Genomic DNA, 8,272 nt, shown 5'->3' on the forward strand with positions numbered 1-8,272 from the left:
ACGGAGTTTCTGGTCCCGATACGGAGTTTCGCGACGGTGGCGGCGTACTGGATGGTTTCTGGCGACTTCGACTTCCTCCCGTGTTCTTAGGTCGAAACCCCTTAAGTAGTCCAGAGGAGGGCATCTGTAACATCCCAAGTTTCAACAATATTAAACAAGAAAGATAATTTCCCCAAACTCAAAATTTGCAATTAACAAAAACTTTTTATATGCATATAGTGCCACATATAGTTTCTTGCATTTGAGTGATTTCTTTTGTGCAATTGCCATGATGAGTGTTAGGATGATTAACAATTGCTATTTGAACCCTAACAAAGATCATCAAACCCTAAATGGAGGAGAATTGAAGAAAATGGGAAAAACCCATATTTCACTTACATACACAATATGCCAAATTGCAAATCCTCACCCTAGGCCATAATTGCTTGCTCCCTTGCTTGTAGAATGCTTCAATATGATAAACTAACACAATTTCATCATTGGAACAAGAATCAAACACAAGGAAATCTCAAATTCATCATACATATGATAATGGTCACTTGTCACCAAAATATTTTCTTCACTACTTTACCCCTCTGGTTTTCTCATTTCTTAAACTAAACTTGGTCAACCAAAGCCATGTCATCCAAGACCATGTCAAGGTGAGTAACTTTGATGTTGACCACCATGGCTAGAGTTGACTAGGTTGACCAGTATAAAGATGACAAGTAGTGATGCTGAAATAAAGAGAAGATCATGTCACATTTGCCATTTTGCAAAACAACTCCAAATTGAACCCCACCACCACCATTCTAACCCATAATTAATATGTTTAAGTTACACCAAAAAGAATTTCAAAATTCAAAAGTTTTGTTCATGCGGCCATTGTGTCGAACACATGGCAGGCAGCATCTTGGAATGGTGTTACATGCTATTATCCAGCAGATTTTGACCTAAACCATGCTTTATCAGAGATGATCATCTCTCCCCTACCTCCCCTGCATCTCTACATGTACCTCCTTGGCTGATTAAAGTGAGGAGACACCCCTTTTTCTCCCCATGCCGTGCACACTTGGCCACCTTTGGCACATCTCTCTCTAGCCTCTCTCTCTCAGCACCACCTTGTCCTGGAGCATCTCTGCAACACGAGGACCCCGACGGTACACAACACCAGCACGCCAAGGCTCGGCATTGGCCAGAACGCGCGCGTCCAAACCATGCCAGGGCGTGCCAGTCGACGCGGTGAGCGCGCTCTGGACACGCCGGTACGTCGCGCGCTCGAGCAGCCTACGCCTCCCCTGCAAAGTCTACCTCTATAACGAGCATCGCCTCCCCGCCCTCTACCCCCTAGACACACTCAAGCGACTGCGGCCGCCTCGTCACCGTCGTCCTCGTCGGAATCTTACCGCAAGGACTGCCGCACTCGAATCGACCTCCTGAGCGATCCCGTCGTCCTCTCGCTGCGCCCGTGGCACCTAGAGCATCGCCAGGACGACGCCTACACGCTGCCGTCCTTGCCTTGCCCCTTCGAGCACCCCAAGCACCGCGCCATGGCCGTTCCTCCACAGCACCTCACGGCCACCCCCGCCCGCTATAAATAGGGGAGCTCAGCGCTCAACTTCTTCACACCATTTGCTCTCCTCTCCTCACTGATCACTCTCCCCACCTCAATTTAACACCACACCGCCGGAGCTGCTCCAATCGCAAGACGAAGGCCGCCGAAGACCTGAGATCGACGCCGTTGATCCACGCCGCCCCGAGCCTCGCCACTGCTACCAGACGCTTCAGCACCCTCGACAACGCCACCTCGTCCTCACCAGAACCCCGCGGGAACGCCGGTAGGCCCTCCGACCCCCTAGGCTCGCCGCCAGTGAGCTCGTCGCTCATCGGAGACGACGACGACCACTGACCGTCGGATCGTGTTCTAATCCTACGGCCTAACCCGCGCGTACCGTTTCGCGTGGTTAAGAGCCACTGATGGGTGGCCCCCACCTCGTCAGGGCAGCCCACCCGCACCAGTTGCTAGTTGGGCCGCGAAGTGTGATTTAAATCTGTTTCGGCCCGTTTAGTTTTCCCGCCTAGCCCAGCAATTCAAACTTAGGTTTATTTATTATTCAAAATGTGCTGCAGATGGTTTAGTAAAATTTGAATAGTTTGAAATCTGCCAAACCAAATTTAGCAAACTTTATACCGTTGGAAAGCCCATGAATTTATCTATCCAATGCCACTGGTCCCACCTCCAAATTCATAGTAGATTTAAATTGATAAAAAGACAAGACAGGGACTTTTGAACATTCAAACTTTATTTAAAATTTAACCAGAATAGATTTTGAATTGATTCCAGTTCTAATAAATCACAAATGATGTCCTCTAATTGATTATGCAATAATATATACAGGTTGTTTGTATGATCATGGACTAGATCAAATAAAATGGCTATGTAGTCAATTCTAGAGCAATTGAAATTGGAATTCAAACTCAACAACTAATATGAGAGCTACCTCTCATTTAAATCTTGATCCTAAGTGATATAACCAGGGGGAAAGACTTAGGCTAATGAACCCTTGAGAATTATTACTTAGAGATTTTAATTCATTTAAATGTTAAGTATTAAAACTATGTGAAGTGTAGCACTTCAATTAAATTATACTCACATATAATAGATATGAAATGTTGACTTTGGGTCAACCTATATTTCATACCTTATTATTATATGAAGAGATTAAATCTTAATAAGAGGTAATGAGAAGAAATGAATTCCTCTAAGGATCTACATACCAAATTTAAGAAATAGGAATAATGAGAGGAAATTATTTTCTTTCAAATAAAGACTAATCAAATAATCCACCATGCCATGTTTGATTGATGATAGGACTAGTGTGTGAACTCTTTTGAGTGTTTCTAGTTTAGTATGTGAGCTTGGTTTAGTATTTATACCTCGTATTCGTATATAGACGCTAGTAACGAGGAATACCAAGAGGAGGAGGCCTACTCTCAGGAAGAAGAAGAGAACTTCGATAACTACCCAGCTCAAGGCAAGCTAACCCTTGCTAAACACAAGTGCTTAGCTCTACAAGAGCAAAGGCACCATCACACTTTACTTTTATGTATTACCTATCCCATGTTTTTACTTACATTTACTTTTGCTTATTTATTTCAAAGTACTTTTTGATTTATGATTCACTTGGTCTAGAGTAGAACAATACTTGAAGTTAGATTAGCACAAACCAAGGCTAGATAGCACCCCTCATATAGTTGCTAGTACTAATCAATTAAAATTGACTACTCTAGATGGGAACATAGTGAAGTGGAATGACTTTGAAAGAAAGTAAAGTAGAGATGGATATGAACAAGAGAAGATGGTGATTTTTGATAAAATTGATGATTGGGTTTGAATGCGATACCCTTCCAATTATACAAGTACCCCCACAATACCTGATTATGGGTAGGGCTTAACTAGAAACTTGTGTATTTTAGTATGGGTTCCCTCTAAACAAACATCATAGGGGTTACGCCGAGGCTGCCTCCGTTAAGTGTGGATTGATGTTAAAATGAGGTGAATGTACGGCCCAAGCCCTGTGCAGTTCCGGGTTAACTGCGGTTTCCACCGGGAGGCCAAGCTCATGGGGAGAGGTGCTCATACTAGCATATATAAGTGAAAGGTTACGGTTGATGATCCGCGTACTGTGTTACGATGATTCGGGGTTATCCTCGACGGATGTAATCAAAAGTTGTGGCACAAGAGTACAACCTCTGCAGAGTGTTAAACCTATTCGAATAGCTGTGTCCACGGTTACGGACGATTGGAAAGGCCATACTATCTCCGTTATCATTAATATGTTTTGATCTTAAAAATGAATGGTGAATTGAAGGGTGATATGGTGGTGAATCAATATGAGTTGTGGGAATGACACTAATGTTCCCATTTGAGTTTAGTCTAGCACATGATAAGGCTTTACTAAATGTTTATCAAACTAAAACTTGGCTTTATGCAAATAAACCTAGAGCTTAGTACCCCTTATTACACTTACTGAGTAATTATCGTAGGGTTAGTTTGCGAGTACTTTAAAAGTACTCATGGCTTTGCCCTGGCTATTCAAATGCCAGACTATGAAGGAGAGCACCAGTATCAGGATGACGGACAACAGGACGTCTACGATAACTAGGATCGTCTTCTAATGTCAAGCGTTGGCTGTGGAATAGATAGTCCACTACTACTTCGCTTCCGCTACTATTTGTGATGTTGAACAATATATTCGTGTAATATTGGATCATGTGATCTATGGTTGTAAGACAATATGTGTTGTAATAAATGATGACTCTATGCTACTTACTATTATGTCTCGCAAAAACATTATTCCTGGGATTGCGATGTACGGCATAATAGGCATCTGGACTTAAAAATCCGGGTGTTGACAAGTTGGTATCAGAGCCATTGTTTGACCTTAGGAGACCCTAGTTAGAATGGACGCTCAAAAAAAACTTAGTTTCAAATTCCATGATTTGACTAGTTATGAAAACCTTATTCACCCCCTTACCTTGAAGAGTCTATTACAAACTTTAAATTCATGCCCTTCTTATAAGTGAATTAAAATTTGGAACACTGGCACTTCTCTAACTTAATCTTCTAATCTCTCTACAGATGGATCACGTCGTTGATGCACAGTCCTTTCTCTAGACTGAGTTCTATCAGTTGGGAAACGGTGGAGAGATCATCTTTGAGAGGGATCTCTTCTCCCTCTCAGAGTTCCTCGGGCGCCCACCACCGGAAGTCTTTGGTGGAATGGTCAATGACCAGCCCGGTGGTCAACTTCAGTGGGTGATCATGGTGGACCTTCGTGGAAGGTTCACGCTCCCAATGAGCGCAAGGATCCAGTTCTCCTTCCGGGAGAACAACTGGGCGGATGGTCTCGCAAGGGGACTTCAGGAAGGGCTCGCACGTCTGTGCGGGCAAAACTTCATGGACTTCGAGGATAGCCGCTTTGTGCACTATGCAAGGCACAACTCCCTCGGAGTGCCAATGAACCTGCCGTCGCACCCGCAACTTCACCACCATGTGGATCATCTCGACTTCATGTTGAATGAGACCCGCATCGACCTCGACAACTCCCGCGAATACGCCAACCACACTCACATCCAGTTGGCGCAGCAGGCGGAGACCATCAAGGTCATCGCCGGAGAACGCAGGGCACTCCGCCGTGCCAACCAGAAGAAGGATCACGCCATCAACCGCCTCAAGGCCAGGATCGCCACTCTGAAGGCGACCATCGCCGCCCAAGCTGAGCAGATCCAGGAGCTGGAAGGCGAAGGTGAAGGGGAGAACATCCAGGGGGACGGCTACTCCTACGTCAGCAACGACGACGACTACGAGGAGGAGGAAGACGACGACCTGGAGTTCCACCCTTACGAGGATGGCCACGAGCACCTTGCCGCCGGGGTAGACAATGTCTACCCTATCAACGTCGATGGCGAGTAGTCCCGTCTGAGCACTTGCGTCCCGTGTTATGTATCGGTCCTTTGTACCCGCCCCATGTATCGTAGTTTGTTGAAAGGGTTCTTCAAACCCTCCGGAACATTTGGCTTGTAATATTTGCTACCTCCATGACTATGTTTGTGTGTGTGTAATATTATTATTATTATGAATCAAGTTTTAAGTTGTGTGAAATTTTATCCCAAAATGAGCCATAGAAATTTCCCTCTCATCTCATGATCCCTATCACTGTTCAGATGGCACCCCCAACTCGCAGCGAAGCCGCAATGATGCAAATGCTGCAACAGATGATGGCAGAAAGAGAAGCTGAGAGAGTTGACCGTCAAGCCAACCTAGCTGCACTTCAACAGATTGCTCAGGGCAATCAAGGCCACGGAAACCACGACCACCCAGGGTCGAAGCTGAAAAACTTCCAAAACACCAACCCACCGGTGTTCAGCAAGACAGAGGAACCCCTCGATGCTGCTGATTGGCTCCAAACTATGGAGAACAATCTAGAGGTTGCCGGAGTGGAGGACAACGAGAAGGTGTTGTTTGCCACCCACTATCTGGCTGGACCTGCACGTGCCTGGTGGACAAGTGCCCGCGCATTAAATGCGGGGCAAATGATGACTTGGGAGGACTTCAAACTAAAGTTTAGCAAGTATCACGTGCCCCCGGGCCTGATTAAGAAGATGAGGGATGAGTTCAGGGAATTGAAGCAAGGCAGAATGACCGTGGTAGAATACCGCGACAAGTTCCTCACCTTGTCAAGGTACGCCCCGGATGAGACGGACACCGTCGAGAAGAGGAAGGAGAGGTTTCTGAATGGACTGCATGATGAGATGCAGACTGTGCTGATCAATATCCCCTTTGTTGACTTAGAAGCACTCGTTGACTCCGCCATTCAGATGGAGGGGAAGATACACCAAGCCAATGAGAACCGCAAGCGTCGTATGATGAACCAGAGTGGGCCCAACAATGACCACAAGTATCGCCCCAGCTCAAGTGGAGGGTTCGCCCCAAGAAACAACAAGCCCCCGATGCAGAATCCACGTCCGAGTTATCAGAACCGGAGTGGAGGAAACCCCAGGTCAGGAGGACACAACAACCACAACAACTACAACAACAACAACAACAACAACTTCAACCGCGCTCCACCCCGCGCCCCCAACAACAACTCCAACACCGCTCCAAGGACTGGGAGCAACGCTGTTCCCATCACCCCCAAGGACAAGTCCACCTACAACTGTTACGAGTGTGGAGTGGCTGGGCACTTCTCCTATGAGTGCCCCAAGAAGCTCGCCAAGACTGCCGCCAACACCTCAGGCCCTGCTCAGCAGCAGCGTCGTGTCACCACCAACAAGAAGTTCGCCCCCAACAACCCGAACAACCGCAACGGCCGCCTCTACCACATGAATGCAGAAGAAGCTCAGGAAGCCCCAGATGTTGTGCTGGGTATGTTCTCTGTTAACTCAATACCCGCAAGAGTGCTGTTTGATTCTGGAGCATCGCATTCATTCATTACCGAAGATTTTGCATGCACTAGTAAGATTCAACCCATCAGTTTGAAGCATGTCATGATAGTTCAAATACCTGGATCAACCACTAAAGCTAGAAAAATTTGCAAAGATGTGCCAATCAGAATACATGAAATGGAATTCTATGAAAATTTGATTGTTCTGGGAGCCAAAGGTTTGGAAGTAGTCCTGGGAATGGACTGGATGGCGAAACATCATGGACTGATTGATTGTGCCAAGAAGGCCATCACCATGACTAGTAGCACCGGAATAATAGTCGAACACATATCTGAAAAGATGCCCCGAAAGTTCACTTGTAACCAAAGCCTAGCCAAACCCACCTTGGATCGATCGTGGTCATTTGTCGATATCCTGATGTGTTCCCGGATGATCTACCCGGTATGCCCCCAGATAGGGATATCGAGTTTATCATCGAGCTAATCCCCGGAACCGGACCTATAGCCCAGAGAGCCTATAGCATGAACCCGGCAGAGTTAGTGGAACTGAAGAAGCAACTGGATGATATGCTATTCAAAGGTCTGATTCAACCAAGTGCGTCACCTTGGAGATCGCCAGTTTTGTTTGTGGATAAGAAGGACGGTGCCACTCGTTTGGTTACGGACTACCGTAAGCTTAACGATGTCACCATTAAGAACAAGTATCCGTTGCCCAAGATAGAAGATCTGTTTGACCAACTGACCGGAGCCCAAGTATTCTCGAAGATTGATCTGCGGACAGGATACCATCAGCTGAAGATTCGTGCCACCGATATCCCCAAAACTGCCTTTACCACCAGATATGGATTGTACGAGTACAATGTCATGTCATTTGGATTGACCAATGCCCCCGCTTACTTCATGAATCTCATGAATAAGATCTTTATGAACTTCCTGGACAAGTTTGTCGTTGTCTTCATCGACGACATCCTCATATACTCCAAGTCCGAAGAAGAACATGAGCAACATTTGGAAGTGGTCCTAGATACCCTTCGGGAGCATCAGTTGTATGCCAAGTTCAGCAAGTGTGAGTTCTGGTTGAAAGAAGTAGGATTCCTGGGTCATATCTTGTCAGCCGGAGGAATTGCCGTTGACCCCGCGAAATCAAGACTGTGGAAGAATGGAAAGCCCCAACCACCCAGACCGAAGTCCGTGCCTTTCTCGGATTGGCGGGATATTACCGCCGATTCGTTGAAGGATTCTCGAGCATAGCAAGACCAATGACTCAATTGTTGAAGAAGGACCGGAAGTTCGAATGGACCGACAAGTGTGAAGAGAGCTTTCAACAGCTCAAGCTAAGATTGACA

Source organism: Lolium perenne, chromosome 4 (assembly GCF_019359855.2).
Source record: "Lolium perenne isolate Kyuss_39 chromosome 4, Kyuss_2.0, whole genome shotgun sequence".
In the NCBI taxonomy this organism is placed as follows: domain Eukaryota; kingdom Viridiplantae; phylum Streptophyta; class Magnoliopsida; order Poales; family Poaceae; genus Lolium; species Lolium perenne.